Source organism: Procambarus clarkii, chromosome 69 (genome assembly GCF_040958095.1).
Source record: "Procambarus clarkii isolate CNS0578487 chromosome 69, FALCON_Pclarkii_2.0, whole genome shotgun sequence".
NCBI lineage: Eukaryota > Metazoa > Arthropoda > Malacostraca > Decapoda > Cambaridae > Procambarus > Procambarus clarkii.
Window position 1 is genome coordinate 5,860,670 of NC_091218.1, and position 17,793 is coordinate 5,878,462.

The window sequence follows — 17,793 nt, forward strand, 5'->3', positions numbered from 1 at the left end:
ATCCTCTAATCAAATAAATTTCAAAATAAACAATACCCAAATTTGTAACAAATTAGATGGCAAATTCCTTGGCATTCTCATTGACCACAAGCTGAATTTCCAGGGACACATTCTAAATATAACAAAAAAAGTTTCAAAAACTGTTGGCATTTTTTCTAAGATCAGATATTATGTACCCCGCCCTGCCCTGGTGACTCTCTATTACTCCCTCATCTATCCATATCTCAACTATGGTATTTGTGCTTGGGGTTCTACTACCCAAAATCATTTACGTCCTCTAATTACCCAACACAAAGCTGCTATTAGGACAATATCCAACTCTGGCCCCAGACATCACTCGGTACCCCTACTCAAATCTCTGAATATGTTAAATATTAAGTCACTGCACATTCTCTCATGTGTATTATACATATATAAAACGCTAAACTGTAATGCCAATCCTGACCTCAAAAGCTTCATAGAAGGTTGTAATAGAACCCATGAGCACCACACCAGAAATAAATACAGTTTTGATATTCCTAGAGTACGACTTAATCAAACTAGATAGCACTGATAGTACTGCTACGACTCTAGATCACATCTGGACCAACATAACCTCTCCGCTTACTTCAGGTATAATCACCGATAGCACTACAGACCATTACCCCACATTTCTCTTAACTAACATTAGCAAACCACCTCCAGAGACAAGGGAGTTAAGCTTTAGGCTGCACAATGAAACTGCTATAAACAATTTTATAACTGCTGCTGATAATGTCAACTGGGAGTCCGAGTTAGGTAACATTGGGGACATCAACCTAGCAGTGCAATATTTTCTTCAAACAACTCTTAGCCTTTATAACACCCACTGTCCTCTGCTTACAAAACAAGTCACAAGCAAAAGACTTAACAATCCTTGGCTTACAAAGGGAATACTTAAATCCATTAACAAAAAACACGACCTTGAGAAGAAGTATAGGCTAGGATCAGTCTCCAAAGAATTCTCAAAGAATTACTCGTTATTGCTATCTAAAATAATTAGACGAGCCAAAACTAAATACTATGAAGATAAATTTACCCAAATAAAGAGCAACATTAAAAAAACTTGGAGCACAATTTCACAAATATTGGGATCAAAGAAGATTTTAAATAACAAACCAACACTCCTTTCCAATAACGCTGGTCAACTTTCAGCCTCTGATTCTGCTATTGAGTTCAATAGGTTCTTCTCTTCCATTGGGTCATCCCTTGCAAATGATATTCCATCTTCCTGTACTGATGTTAAGGACTATCTTACAGGTAACTATCCACAGTCTCTGTACCTAAAGCCTACTAGTTCCACTGATGTCAATGAAATAATCCTTTCCCTTAAAACCAAGTCTAGTGCCCTCGAGGAGATACCAACTTTAATTTACAAAAAAGCCTCCAGATCTTTAGCCCCTGCTATTACATTGCTCTTCAACAAGTCACTTGAACTCCAAACCTTTCCTGACTTTCTAAAAAAGCAAGAGTAACCCCTGTCCACAAATGTGGTGATCTCACAGATGTTAACAACTACAGACCTATATCAATCCTGCCTAACTTGTCAAAAATATTCGAAAAACTAATCTACAAGCAGCTTTACTCTTTTCTAGCCAAACACAATATACTTAGCTCTTGTCAATATGGCTTCAGACCCAAAAAAAGCACTAACGATGCACTTATTAGTATGATTAACTTAATTCACGCAGCTCTTGATAAAAAGGAGTTTCCTGTTGGGTTATTTGTGGACCTGCGTAAGGCTTTTGACAGTCAACCATCAAAACCTTCTTCTTAAATTACATCATTATGGAGTCAGAGGACACTCCCTGCAATACCTCAAATCTTATCTTACTGACAGGCTCCAGTATGTTTCTGTGAATAATACAATTTCTCCCACCCTACCCATCAACATTGGTGTTCCTCAGAGCAGCATACTTGGCCCTCTCCTCTTTCTCATCTACATTAATGACCTTCCAAATGCCTCCCAACACCTCAAACCAATTCTATTTGCTGACGACACAACCTTCATTTACTCCAGTCCTGACCCCCTTGCTCTAAATGCCACATTAAATACTGAGCTAGAGAAAGTCCATCTTTGGCTAACCGCCAACAAACTCACCCTTAACATTGACAAAACGTTTTATATTCTGTTTGGCAATAAATCCTCTAATCAAATAAATCTCAAAATAAACAATACCCAAATTTGTAACAAATTAGATGGCAAATTCCTTGGCGTTCTCATCGACCACAAGCTGAATTTCCAGGGTCACATTCTAAATATATCAAAAAAAGTTTCAAAAACTGTTGGCATTCTTTCTAAGATCAGATATTATGTACCCCGCCCTGCCCTGGTTACTCTCTATTACTCCCTCATCTATCCATACCTCAACTATGGTATTTGTGCTTGGGGTTCTACTACCCAAAATCATTTACGTCCTCTTATTACCCAACACAAAGCTGCTATTAGGACAATATCCAACTCTGGCCCCAGACATCACTCGGTACCTTTACTCAAATCTCTGAATATGTTAGATATTAAGTCGCTGCACATTCTCTCTTGTGTATTATACATATATAAAACGCTGAACTGTAATGCCAATCCTGACCTCAAAAGCTTCATAGAAGGTTGTAACAGAACCCATGAGCACCACATCAGAAATAAATACAGTTTTGATATTCCTAGAGTACGACTTAATCAAACTAGAAATGCTCTACAAATCAAGGGACCCAGAATGTGGAATGACCTTCCCAACCATGTTAAAGACTGTACCTCTCTCAACCAGTTTAAGATAAAAACTAAACACTACCTAATAAATTCCCTGTAACCTACCTCACTCCTCTATTGTGAACCCATGTCTATAATTTTTTTTGTTTAATCAACACTGTTTGTCAACCTATTGTATTTGTGCTGCTTTTTCAGTCATGTTCCCCCTTTTTTTTTATCTTTATTTGTATTTGTTCTCAACACTTTTTATTCTTTATGCTCAATTAGTATTAAGTTCTAGATATTAATGTTTTTCTTGCCCGAAACGCATTGCGTAATAGTGGCTTTAGGCATTGTATGTACTAGCTCTATCTATATATCAATCCATTAATGTAACATCACTTGTATGTATGTATGTACCTTACCTGAATAAACATATTTATTTATTTATTTATAGAAATGCTCTTCAAATCAAGGAACCCAGAATGTGGAATGACCTTCCCAACCATGTTAAAGACTGTACCTCTCTCAACCAGTTTATGTAGTAGTAGTCCACAATGTCCACAATGTAGGACAGAAAAGAGGAGAACCTTTTTCACCTGTATGTTGTAAACCCGTGGAACCGCCTACTCGCCGAAGAGTAGGTAAGGTAAACGCCAAAATTCTATTGGGGTTTAAAATACAGATAGGAAAGATTATCTGAGCAACTTTTGACAAGCCGCCAGCTTACTGTCCTCGTCGGGGTCACTAGTATTAGTGGCTCTCGGGTAATATGAAGTAAACTTAACGTCGGCAAAGATCAATAGCCAAAGAAAATGGGTAGACCGACGTGGCGGGTAAGCGAGCGAGCGAGTGACGTCATCACAACAAAGGTTGCTATAGACGTTTCCACGACTCCTGAAGTTCGCCTGTCTTAAAGACCTGTGTCCACAATACCCGCCAAATTGTCCCTCCCACAGTACTCTCAGCACACTTATGGCAGTGTAAGTGTGTAGTGAGGCCACACCACTGAAGATATTGAGGATATACCACGAGGGAGAGACAAAACTGTTGAAGGAAGGAGTCACTGGCTCAACCAGACCACCTTGTTCCTCGCACTCTCATCATCCTCCGTAAGTACTGGAGTACTTTCTGCTCTACCATTGTCTTGGGGTGTGGAATTAGGCCTATGGCATTGTTGGGGTGTGGACATTGGCCTATTGAATAATGATAATTTTTATAATAATAATACGAAAATCCACTGGGACTGTGTGGTGTCACAAACCCACGACCAAGGCATTGCCAGCCGCATACTCTACCACTGTACCACCACTGACTTCCTAAAAATCTTACAAGCGGATTTCTACTGATATCACAGGAAGTTTTATTTATTTATTTATATACAAGAAGGTACATTGGGTTAGAGATAATACATAGCATAGTATTTACAATCTTGTAAAGCCACTAGTACGCACAGCATTTCGGGCAGGTCCTTAATCTAACAGATAATTTTAAGTAGGTAAATTCTAGCAGAATTAATAAGTCTATGATATCCAAATATCACAGGAAGTCCAGAAGCCAGTCCAAGTTTTACGTAAGACCCCTAAGCACTCAGGTGAAGGGGTAAAGTATTGCAGCGCACTTATGTACTGTATTGTATTGTAGCGTACACTTATGCCCATCTTCAGATACACAGAAAATCGCACTAAGGTGATATACATCAATGAACAATCCACTGGGGCTGTGAGGTGACGCAAACATTGCAGGTTCGCATCGCCTCACAACCCGAGTGAATTTTCTCATTGATGTATATCACGTTAGTGTGATTTTGTGTGTGTAAATAAGAATAATAATAATATTATTATTTATTCAAAAGATTGTGTGTACAAAGAACATAAGAGTATTAAATGAACAAATCCACAAGGGCCGTGAGGAGGGTTCGAACCTACGTCCGAGAGGATCCCAGACACTCTTTATCCACTTAACTGTGCCAATCAAGTATTCTCAGTCGGTGGGAAACTGCGCCAACCGAGAAAGCGTGTTTTGATTTTTTTGTACCCATTCTAAATGTGTGCGAGGTTGGTTGTGTACTAAATGGACTCTTAGGACCTCCAGTGAGAGGCAGCCATCTTGGAAAAAATTCCCTTTATGCCTTAGGGCTGCTGGCTGGGTTAGTACCGAGTGGCACACGCGCCTCTGGCTCCCAAACACCTGTCCATCACGGTGTTGAAAGATCGCGCTTTGTCGGTGAAATTCAAACCCTATTGTTTGAAGAATATAAGGGTCATAATATTGGTGAAGCTAGGCGCAATAAGGACCTAACACACAGATCGAATGCAACTGATACAGTGCCTATGAGGACGATACAGCGAGCGTATCCAGTTGTAGCTCAGAGCGCTACCCTTGCCCACCTATGTTATCTTCAATTTATTTAGATGATATATAGATGAATCGTTTTCTGCATTCAGTGATGATGCGGCTCCCACGGCTGAGCGGACAGCACACTGAACTTGTGATCCTGGGGTCATGGGTTCGATCCCAGGCGCCGGCGAGAAACAATGGGCAGAGTTTCTTTCACCCTATGCCCCGGTTACCTAGCAGAAAAAAAGGTATCTGGGTGTTAGTCAGCTGTCATGGGCTGCTTCCTGGGGGTCGAGGCCTGGTCGAGGACCGAGCCACGGGGACACTAAAAAAAGCCTCCGAAATCATCTCAAGATAACCTCAAGATAAGATGATGCCTCTGATAAAGTAGCATAGATGAACAGTGTTAGCGGCTTCCATGGTGGTGTTTTCCATAGATATTTTCAAGACTAGCTCAATCTCTTCTCTACTGACGGACACTCTTTGAGGCTGGCTGAATCTCTTCGAGACTGATGGACACTCTTTGAGGCTGGCTGAATCTCTTCCAGACTGATGGACACTCTTTGAGGCTGGCTGAATCTCTTCCTGTGTGGGACCTTACAAGGCAATCTTTTCACAGCTACTTTACAAATTGATCTTTTTCTATAATCATTTCAAGACTACCTTACATTTTACAAGCTTGGCTACATATCACCTACAGGCACTAATGCCAAGGGTGTATATGAGTGCGGTATTTGCAAGCACACAACGAAGAAGCAGAAAGCGAAAATCTATCTGTATCTGATGCAACGAGGGTGAAGTCACGCTGTGTATCATGGACTACTTGGTTGATTATTACTCACTTCCGAAGTACTGAGTGTGTAATACAGTGTGTTACTGTGTAAATAGTGTGTGAAACTATACATATTGTAATTTTAGTGAATTTTTAACAAGTATTATTGCGACTAAACATTTATTGTGGACACATTACTGACATATATCACAGTTCCATGGAACATTATGAACATTCTACTGTATACATATTGTAAAAGACACAAATATGCATCACATATATGAAAAAAAGACAAATAAAACCGCATTGGAAATACTGAACATAAAAAAAATAATTGAAAATATATTTGTGGTAACACCCAGTGCTTAAATGGCCCGCGCGACCGTGTCTGGACGTGTCACGCACGGGTGACCAGCCCCTGATGACATCACAACGCACCTTGTCCACGTCCCCAGAGCCAAAGTAAGTGGAATTTGGTATTTATTTTTACATTGACATGTTCAGGGAAGGGAATTTATCATTTTATGAAGAAAAAATAATTTTTGGGAACACTTTATTTCATGCGTACAGGGGGAATTTCACAATAAACTCGGCGCAGCACGGTGGTTAATCGACTGAGCTACGACATGGATAAGAATTGCGACCGGGAAATCAACTTGACCTACCACGGATCCTGCAGTCTCTCAAAGACACAAACCAGGTTTTTACACAATTTCCCCATGCACCCGAGCTCTGTCAATAATCAATAAGCTGTTCTATTACTTCTTCACCTTTACTTCATTACACACTCTCGGACGTAGGTTCGAACCCTCGTCACGGCTCTTGTGGATTTGTTCATTTGATGCATCACGCTATTGTGATTTTCATGTGTAATAAGAGTATTGTTGAATTGAAGGGACAGGAGTTACACATACTAATGAAGCCACTATTACACAAAGCGTTTCGGGCAAAATTAATAGTAATATAGAAATTTTTTAATTAATGTTGTGATGGGGTAAAACACTTAATACTATAAGAGAAGTAAGTTAACAAAATGAGAATGTTCAAGGAAAATAAAAAATTAATACAAAGAAGGTGATACTTAAGGATGAAGACATTTATTTATTTATTTATATATTTATATACAAGAAGGTACTGTACATTGGTTAAGAGAGAACATAGAAATGAAGTTGATTTTACATTCTTGTAAAGCCACTAGCACGCATAGCATTTCGGGCAAGTCCTTAAACTAACAGATAATTTTAGGTAGATACTGTAATTTATAGTAAAATTGAAAAAAAATGTGTACAGGTACTTTACAGCTCTACTCTATAGGTACTGATTATGTATAGTCAGAGTACAGGCATTGATTATTACATTATGGAGTCAGTAGTTGTAGCAACAGTACAGTAGTTTATTTACATTAATTACAGAATGGAAATACAAGGTGTAATTCAGAAAAGCAAGTGAACTGCTCCTCATAACATTTTCTTGGAACATATCAGAACATAGAGTAATATACTATAATTTAAGATTAATGGGGCCAACACTTACAAATAACCAAGATCATAAAGGACATGATTAAACACTTTATCAAAGAAATGCATGGAATTAGATGACATTAAATGTATACAGTATAAGTAGAAATTAAATGAGTAATACAGTGTGCCCTCGCTTGAACGAACTGTATGAAGCGTAGCTGATTCGTTCCAGTGTGGAATTCATTCCATCTGTCCAGCCCCCAGCAACCCCTTTCCCCCCCAAAAAATACAATCACATTAATACATATACCGATATACATTTGCCTTATGAACAATTTAAATAACAAAGAATTTGTAATGCAATGAAATAAATTGATATTGCACGTTACAGTACTGTACTTACCTTACCAGTTGAGTTGTGTAGTGCAAACTTTGTTAGTCACAATATCCTGAGAGTGCCACACACATGATATGAATATAAATTATTTAAAGAAGAGTAACTTTTCTAACAAATGTACATTATACACTACAGTCTGTACATAAAGTACAGACCACTAGAATCACACTACTGCTGTACACGTATATCACTTAAACTACACTTTGTACATTTAATGTCATTAGAATTGTGCTGTACAGCTCAATTGGCACTCCCAGGTAAGTTATGGCTTGTGCTGGGTGCTGGTCTAGTGGCCTGGGTATCCTCAGAAGGTGAGTCCTTGCTAGTGATGGGTGCTGGTCCAGTTGCCTGGGCATCCTTGGAAGGTGAGTCCTTGCTAGTGCTGGGTGCTGGTCCAGTTGCCTGAGCATCCTCAGCAGGTGTGTCCTTGCTAGTGCTGGGTGCTGGTCCAGTTGCCTGGACATCCTCAGCAGGTGAGTCCTTGCTAGTGATGGGTGCTGGTCCAGTTGCCTGGGCATCCTTGGAAGGTGAGTCCTTGCTAGTGCTGGGTGCTGGTCCAGTTGCCTGAGCATCCTCAGCAGATGTGTTCTTGCTAGTGCTGGGTGCTGGTCCAGTTGCCTGGGCATCCTCAGAAGGTGAGTCCTTGCTAGTGATGGGTGCTGGTCCAGTTGCCTAGGCATCCTCGGAAGGTGAATCCTTGCTTGTGCTGGGTGCTGGTCCAGTTGCCTAGGCATCCTCGGAAGGTGAGTCCTTGCTTGTGCTGGTCCTGTTGCCTGGGCATCCTCGGAATGTGAGTCCTTGCTAGTGCTGGGTGCTGGTCCTGTAGGCCTACTGTGAAACCGTACCAAAAACTTTTGAATCTTAGTTTGTTTCTTTGTTTTGAGCTTCATTATAATATCTTTCATGTCCTTTAGGTGCAGGTAATAATCTGTCAGCTCTTCATTATCAGTTACAGCAACCAAATCAAGCAGATCATTAACCTTTTGCAATGATGCAGCATATGGAATAGATAACGTACTGTCATCTTCCTCTGTCACATCCTCATCATTATTACCAGTAACACACTGGATAATCTCATTATCAGTTAATTCACCATAACCTGGATCATCAGCATCATTATCTAACCACTCATTCACATCAGAAAGTTGCAAACCTTCCTCACCTGCATCTCTGAATGTCTCAAAAATCGTATTATCAATGCCCTGAAAATCAGTGATTTTTGTCTTTATTCTAACCAGGTACCGGACTCAGAATTTTATTCCATGCATTCTTTAATGTGGTGACCTTCAACTCACTCCATTCCTTGGCCTAGTTGTAAATTGCATCTTTAATTGAATATTTCTTGAAATTTTCTAGTGTTCTACTAGCCTTCTTATCCTTATTAGGCATCTCGTCTTCCTCAGAGAGCAGAACTTCCATAATATCTGAATTCATAGCTCTTTTATAAAGCCTTTGAGAGTATAGATAACCCCTAATCCATAGGCTGTACTACAGATGTAGTGTTTGGTGGTAAAGCCATACATGTTATTTTGCCATCAGGCGATGTTAATTTAGCATTGGGGTGAGCTGGGGCATTATCAGTCAATAGCATTGCCTTTACCTCAGCAGGATGAATTCTGCACATATTGATCTGCTGCTTTTTTACTTCTTTACAAAAGTGATTCTGGAACCAATCCTCAAAAGTAATCTGTGTGAACCAGGCATTTTTTGTGTTGTAGTAGATGACAGGCAGTATGATCATGCAGTTTTTCAATGCTCTGAGGTTGGCAGATTTCCCAACAATTGCATACGTTGTTCGGTGACTGCCATCTGCGTTACAGCACAATAATGCTGAAAATCTTTCCTTCTTTACCTTGCAACCAGGAATACTCTTCCTCAAGCCTGAAGGCCAAAGTGTTTCTTTGAAGGCATTTCCAGTTAAAGCCTGTTACATCTGCATTGTACACTTAAAACCAGCTTAGATTATTAGATATCATGTGCTGTAAAAGTTTATGCTTATATGCATTAGCTCTTCCAACATCTGCACTTAATGCATCGCCACAATTTTTCTTGTTAATGATGCCATACCTCTCTTTAAATCGACATACCCATTCAATACAAGCCTTGAAATTGTCTATATTTAACTTTACAGCAAGTCTTTCAGCTGCATTTCTAATAGAAACAACTCAAACAGGAATTCCTTTTGCATGATGCTGTGTAAACCATTTAAATACAGATGAGTCCAAATCCATATACTTAGCAGGTTTCAATGTTTTCCTGTTGCCTATTGCATGAGTTTGAGCAAAGAATTTCTTAATATTATCCTTCTGCTTTTTTATATCACAAATTGTAGCTTTACCGATGTTGAATTCATGGGCGAGTCGAGTGACAGAGTATCCACGCTCTGCTTTCTCTGTCAAGTCAACTTTCTGATCAATTGACAAATGTTTTCTCTTTTGTTTTATACCTTCAATACCATGAATGCTGCTCTGAGATATCTTGACAGATTAAATGAGTTCAAACAGTAAAATTTGTTCAAATTTATCACGAAAATCCTTCGCGCGTGAGTCCGATGTTTTTACTCCAGGAAGAGGAGAAGCACATGGTGCCAGCCATCTCATCCAGGCCCAACGCGTTGACATGACCTGTGCTTATTTTATAGGCATACTCAAAATTTGATGTACTTATTGACTGTTACAAATTGTTTTATTTAAAATATTATTATTGTTATAATTAGAGAAATATTGTTAGTTTTGAAGTTTTATGCATTTTATACAGTACAGTTCTGTATTAACCCTTAAGCTGTGCATGGCATACATATATGACAGGACCTGATGGCAAAGTTCAATTTCTCAAAATTGCTCTAATGCTTTCCAATTTTTTGTGCATACTAGCAAATCCTGCAACTTTGTCTAAATGATCACAAACGTAACTTGTAAAATAAGAAAATAAAAAATAATTACTGTATAAAATTGAATATTGAATACTTCAGATTTTGAGATCACCTGCAAAAATATTTACTATCACCAATTGTTCATTTGGTGTTATTTTGCTCGCAGAATAGTATATGATCTTCATTTTCATAGATTTAGAATATATGTTTTCAGTTTAGTTTACTGTAAAAAAAATTATCAATGTGGCATTTGAATTATGCGCCAAATTTAGAAAAAAATTGATAACTACAAACGTTTAGGGTTTGTGAAAAATCCATTCTAATAGGATTGTAGAACAGACAACTGTGCACATTATTTGTAAAAATGGTGAGAATCGGTCAGAAACTTAATTTTTTTAAGCTGACTCAAAGTTTTAGAGATAATTGAAGTTGAAGTTATCAACAATGAATAAGGTAGTTTTAATTCATTAATTTACTTATATGTTTTAATAAACGTTGTTTGGCATTCGTATTCGAATATGTGAAAGTTGTAGGTCAATATGTGTTGGAATGATGGTAAGAAAAAATAACCCCCCAAAAAACTAAATATAGGGAAAATTATAATGATTTAGGGGATAAAAATGTATACTTTATAGAAGTGATAAAGCCCTAATCTGGTCCCTAATCATCAAAACCGCCTAAAGAGAAAAAGAAAATACAATTTGAAATCTGTGAAAAACTCAGTAAAAAAAAATTCAAAGTCCCAAGTTCTGCAAGTTGTGACTGATTTATTGGGTGACCAATTTCATTCTATCTTGACATAGTTAGGGATGGGTATGCACTCTCCAGGATGTAGAGGTTACAACAAAATGAGATAATAAACAAAGGAGACAAAAAAATATATATTTTCAGGGGGGAGCCCCTACGGCTCCCCGGAGCTATCCATGGCTGATATGGATACCCTAACTATTATGCATCAGTCGATGTGGGTGGAGTTCTAGGCCTACCTTAGACCACGAGCCAGAACCTGGCCCCCTTAGAGAGGCACGGGGAGCAATGGCCCATAGAAATGCACATGTGATTTGGAGCATTCTGTATCTGCCATCGACCGGGACAGGCACCCAGAAAGGTAAGCGCCACAAAACAAACCCCTATTCTGGTTAACAACAAAAATTGACAAACGAGTTTACAGAACTCCCCCAGGAAAACGAACTAACAAGCATGACGTCACGCGAGCCGCGCCTCATGTCTGCGCAGCTCCCCCCTCCCCGGGAAGGGGAAGGGGGAGCCCCAGACTCCCGCGCCGGCGATCCCCGCCTCAGTTCCTTGGCTGATGGGATAATGCACGGTTGTGTGGCTCCAGTCTTGTCTCAGTGCTGTGACTTGTTTGCAGTGCTGCTCTTACGGTGGTCGTGTGAGCTGGGAGTAGGTACTCGGGCTGCATGTGCTTAGGGTCACCTTCCCTGAGTGCCCTGTAAGTACCGCCCTTGGGGCTTGGGGTTGCCTTCCACAAGTCACCTTGGGTCTACCTCTGTTGGCTTTTCGCTGCTTTGCGTTTGGCCGCCCCAAGGGTTTGGGGGTTTCACTCCCTTGTTTACCTTGGGGTAAGTGGTAGTTATCGCACTGGTGGGGCGCAGGGTACTGCGTAGCTAGTTTTCACCTATGACAGCGGCCGGCTCTGTTCCCTCTGGGTACGTTGTCCACTTGTGTGGTTTTTCTTTTATATTTGTTTTTGCCTGGTAGGGGGGTCTGCCTTGTGTTCCCCCCCCCCCCTTATATTAGGTTCGTTTGTGTGGTGGCACCCCCTGCTTTGCCCTCGCGAGTGGACACGTCCTGTGGGTTCAGCTTTAGCAGTTTGCTTGGTAGTTTGGAGTGCCGGTTAGCAGTGCCCTGCCTGGGATAACCCTTAGCAGACCCAGTCTAGAGGCCCTGGGAAACCCCCTGGTGGCTCTCAGGTCTAGTGCGTCCCCTCTCGCTTTGTGCGAGTCGAGGGTTGCTCTGTCCCTTTGTCTCAGGGTGAGTCTCCTTGTTTTTGCCTCCGTCATGCTGCCTGTTGGGTCGGTGACACATTCGACCCTTGAGTCCTACAAGCTTTGTTGCTTGTTCGTGACTCCATTCACCCAGTCTGCTGATGAATTCCCGTGGGTGTAGGCAGCTCGCGCGTTGCAGGGTAGGATGTTGCAACATGGTCTGGTTTGTCGCTTCCCCGGACGCCCCGATGCTGCCCCGCTTGTGTAGGGACCCAGACTTGGGGGGTTTTGGTCACTTCGGCCTTGGTTCCTTCCACGTCCCCCTTGTTTTTCCCCCTCCTGCTTCCGGCCCCTACGCATCTGCAGGCTTCGGGGTCGGGGCGGGGTTAGAGGTTCTGAGACTTGGGCAGTTTCGGAGGTTGCCCCGTCCGGGGTAGCTGCGGAGGCATTCGAGTCTGTTCAGACCCCGGCCGATGCTCCGGGGTCTGACCAGTGGGCCCCTTCTCTTTCAGCTTTCTCAGCTGCCCCGGCTTTTTCTTGTGAGGCCGGGGCTTTGGAGGTCAACTCGGCCCCGGGGCCTGGTGCAGAGACTCCTGGGGTTGGGGAGGAGCGGCCTTGGGGGCCTTGGGCTCCATTGCGCCCCGCCTGGATTTCCGTCCTTCTGAGCGGGGCTTCCTGTTGCGAGGAGTGGGGTTTTCTTTCCCCCCTCTGTGTACAATTTGGGCTTGGGTTCTGCTCCTCCCCGGGTTCGGTTCTGTGTCCCTGTGGCTTCTTCAGTTCCGTCTTCAGAGGGTTTTCGGCTAACCGCATCTCTTCGCCTGTGGTGCGGTTGGCCTTTGCGGCTTCCTCCTGCGTGTCACAGAGTTTGCCTCCATACTGGTTCCTTCTGTTCTGGACAGGTTGGGCTCCTTGTAGCCGTTTGGGCTCCTTGTCGCCGTTTGGGCTCCTTTGTCGCCGTTTGGGCCCCTTTGTGGCCGTTTGGGCTCCTTTGTCGCCGTTTGGGCTCCTTTGTCGCCGTTTGGGCTCCTTGTAGCCGGTTGGGCTACTTCTCGCCTTGTTGGGCTACTTCTCGCTTTACTGGGCTCCTTCTCACCTTGTTGGGCTACTTCACGCCTGGTTGAGCTACTTCTCGCCTTGTTGGGCTACTTTCTTTCGCGTCCTGCGCATGCGCTGTGGGAGTTTGTTTTGGTTCCGGGCGGTGTGCACATGTGTTCTGCTTCCAATTCTCTCGGGGGGCTTCGCCTCTCGCTCTTTTCTTAATCCAATCCGTGCCCCGTTTCTTTGTTCTGGGGTGCCGCTGTGGGGAAATCATGAGGTTTTTTCCCTGCGTTCTAGGGTGGGGAGCCTCCTTCGCTGCTCCCCTCCTCTCCAGCATGGGCGCACTGGCCGCCTCCGGCGGATACGGACTCGAACGCTTGCGTCATGGCCCTTGAGGGCTTATGTTCTGCTGGTGAGTTGGTGCGGTTTTGGCGTCTCCTTCGTCCTGACGCTGTTTTTGTTTTTGGGAGTAGGAATAGGTGTACATACGTACTTGAGAACGTGGACCGTATCACCCGAGGTGCCTACTGCAGGGCTATTAGCCCATACTGGGCAGCTCTTGTTCTCTCCACCTGATTCCTTCCTCGGTTCACGGGTGTCTGCGGGTGGCCTCTTGTCCCTTCCGAGGCGGTTCCTGCCTGTACTCCTCCTGCCCCTTTCCTATTCTTGTCTAACCTTGCTTGAGTTCGGGGCCCCGCCTCCACCTTGTTCCGCAGTGCAACGGTGGGGGTGCCTGTTTGGTAGTAAGTTTTCCTGTGTCAGAGGTTTTGTGTTCGCCTCCTTGTGTTTGCAGGTTGGGTTCTGGCTCTTTGTTTCTGCCTCTCCCCTGTCGTTTGCCTGTCGGGCAGATTCTGTGCTTTTTGGGCACTCTCATCTCTGCTCTTGGGGCTGTCTGTGTATGGGGTCAGCCCATGTTGTGCTGCCTAATGTGTTCCTTGGATTGCCTGTTACACTGCACACGTTTCTTCTTCTGTCCCTGTGGCTCAGTTGGGTGCTCGGTTTCCGCCTGTGTCCCCTTGTGTGCCACTCGTGTACGATTTATCTATCTTCCCTGTCGCTTCCTCGGGGAGTGTGGTGACGTTTTGCTGCGGTTTTGGTACTGCAGCTGCGAGTCGGGGTTGGTTGTGACGTTATGTTCGGCCCTTCCGTGCTCCCTCTGGGGTTCTCCTTCCTTGCTGGTCTTGCTGTGCCGGGCCTGGTTTTTCTATGTTCCTTGGTTTCACTGTCTTGTCCTCGCCTCATTGTGCTGGCTGGGGATTAGCTTGGGGTCTTTGTCTCGCCCCTCGCCTATCCTCCGGTTTTGGTTCAAGTTCCAGAGCCTAGTGGGCTCCCTTCCTTCGTGTTTTTCACGGCTGCCCCGGGTTTTTTTTTTACGCTGGTGCTTTGAGGGGACAGCTCGGCCCCGGGGCCTGCAGGGTGGGTTCCCGGGGCTGGGGTGGGGCTCACGTGAGGGGGCCTCAGGCCCCGTTGGTCCCCGCTGGGGTGTTTCTACCCCTCTGGGGGGGGGGGGGGGGGACTTGCAGTTTTGTAGTGTTGGGTTTTCCGTTTCCCCTCTCCGCATGTGCTTTGTGGGCGTCGGCCCCTCCCTGGGCTCGGTTTCCTTGTCCGTTGTGCCCGTTGTTTCCGTCCTGTTGGTGGGTGCTTTTCTATGATCTTCGCCCCTTTTTTCCGGGACGGGCCTTCTTCCGTCATGTCCCTCTCTTCTTGGGGTTTCTGCATGACTTTTGGTCTCGGGTGCCCAAAACCCTGTCGGGTGCGACAGGGTTTTGGGGCCTTTGTCCTTTGTGTTTGCTTCTTTTTGTTCTCGAAGGTTCGGGATGGTTTTGCTCCTTCCCGTTTTCTGGTGCGTCTGTTGTCATTCGGTTGAGCTTCCCTCCGGTCCTTTTTAGGGCTTGTGGGTCCTCTTCCCGGCAGCACCTGGGTGTTGGCCTTTTTGTTCTTTTGTGAATATCTCTTCTCTTCACACTGTCTCGGCGCTACTAGTTTTCCTGAGAGCGATTTTGCTCCTCTTAATGAGTCTTTTCGCTCTTGCCCTTCTGCGGGATGTTGGTGCCGGGCGGCTCCTTATGCGAGTTCCTTCCCTGTCAGCTGCACTTGTGGAGGTGGACTTGCACACTTGTGGCATTTTCGTTTTGGTCCTGCGTTTTCTTTTTCCCTCCTGGGGCTGTCATAGGATTGGCTTGCGGAGGATGTAGTGGCGCTTGGGGCCGTTCCTGGGTCTGGCACCTTGTTTTCTGCTGCTAGCTTTCGGTATCGATATTCCTTCTGCGCCGTTTCGCAGGTTGTATCATACGTTGTTACACCTCCGGCCTGCTTATGCACTGCCTGTGTCGTCCTGGTCTTTGGACAGGGTGCTCTCCTGTTTTTCTTCTCCTTGGTGGTTGTGGCTTCTTGGGGTCAGGTTTGCTTTGCCTCGGTTTTCTTTTTGTGTTGGCATTCGCCTCTGGGGGTCGTGTGGCAGAGCTTCTTGCTTTTCTCAGGCGCAGTGGTTTTTGGCTCCTATGGTCGTGATCATAGGTTTCTTCGTCTGTGGCCATGCTCCCATTTTTCTGGCGAATGATATTCCTTGGGTTGTTGTCTCGACTTCATGTTGTGGAGTGATTCACCGACTGCCGCCCGGGTATGTCCCCTTGTTTTCTTAGGTAGTCTTTGGTGAGGTAGCTCCGGGGAGCCGTAGGGGCTCCCCCCAGAAAACCAGCGTTGAATGAAATGAAACGCCATTTTCTGGGTGAGTCCCGGAGGCTCCCTGGCACCCTCCCTCCCTCCGGTCGGCGGGTTCTTTTCGCGGTTTTGATATCCAGCCTCAGAACTGGGGTGGGGATCGCCGGCGCGGGGGTCTGGGGCTCCCCCTTCCGGGGAGGGGGGAGCTGCGCAGACATGCGGCGCAGCTCGCGTGACGTCATGCTTGTTAGTTCGTTTTCCTGGGGGAGTTCTGTCCACTCGTTTGTCAATTTTTGTTGTTAACCAGAATAGGGGTTTGTTTTGTGGCGCTTACCTTTCTGGGTGCCTGTCCCGGTCGATGACAGATATAGAATGCTCCAAATCACATGTGCATTTCTATGGACCATTGCTCCCCGTGCCTCTCTGAGGGGGCCAGGTTCTGGCTCGTGGTCCTCGGTAGGCCTAGAACTCCACCCACATCGACTGATGCAAAATAGTTAGGGTATCCATATCAGCCATGGATAGCTCCGGGGAGCCTCCGGGGCTCACCCAGAAAATGGCGTTTCATTACATTCAATGCTGGTTTTTTGGATATTGGTGACAGTAACAGATATTAACATTAGGCAATACATTTTTATGATATATAACAAAATAGAGCATGATAACATACTCATTATTATTGGTATTATTATGTATTACTCAGCAATGCTATACAGGCACCAGCTGCATATCCACTTTGTGGACACTTCTTGCTACTATTCTTCTTCTTTGTACAAGTGCTTGCATCTCTTTATTACTGCATTATCCCTCAGTTCCAGTTAATAGGAGCTGTTCTCCTTATCAACAAAATGTTCTCCTTTAAAAAAAAAAAATTGTCTAAAATACATTTTTGAAAATATTGGGATGAAACTTGCATGATGCTTATGCCAATAAGTTGGAGATTTGTCTAACATTTAATATTAATTTTCACTTAATTCAAATATTTTTTGCCCAGCCCCAGCTTTTACAGCCCCTATTTACAGCCCAGGCTGTAGCAGCTTAATGGTTAACGCACGTGGTTTGTAGGCTGTAGAGAGGGGAGGGGTGGCAACCGAGAACCCGCCCATACCCCCTTCCCCATTCCTGCCCCACCCTCCTTACTCCTGCCCACCCTTCTTACTCCTGCCCACCCTCCTTACTCCTTCCCACCCTTCTTACTCCTTCCCCAACCCGTCCTCTTAAAAATAACGTCACTTTTGGCTTGTATGCGCGCTATGGCCAAATTTGGACGTAATTTGAAATGAAATCGACTCACAAAAGTGACATTCTGTTCCGTTTTCTATTTGAGTCGTCCGGCGTATGCGCAGAGGTTATGAGAGGACACTTTAAATTAACGTTTTTCATACCGTTTTGAAACTTTATGAGAATTTCCTGCCCACCTAACCTATCAGAGGACCCTTAACTTACTGTTGCTGAAAAAAAAATCTCAAATTTATTTTAATTTTCAAGTTACGTCCAAATTCGGCCATACGGGCAAACGGCCAAAAGCGACGTTCTTTTTAGGAGGACAGGTTGCCTTCGCACCCTCCTTACTCCTGCCCACCCACCTTACTCCTGCCTA

General features: G+C 44.1%; 1 protein-coding gene across 1 annotated transcript in view; it reads left to right on the plus strand.

The window, feature by feature from the left end:
* Positions 1 to 3,604: 3,604 nt before the first annotated feature.
* LOC138355922 (tripartite motif-containing protein 59-like) overlaps positions 3,605 to 17,793 on the plus strand; it is a 66,534-nt gene continuing 52,345 nt past the window's right edge. The window contains exon 1 of the mRNA XM_069311472.1: positions 3,605 to 3,816. The gene's annotated coding sequence lies outside the window, so the exon portion shown is untranslated. The remainder of the gene's footprint in view (positions 3,817 to 17,793) is intronic.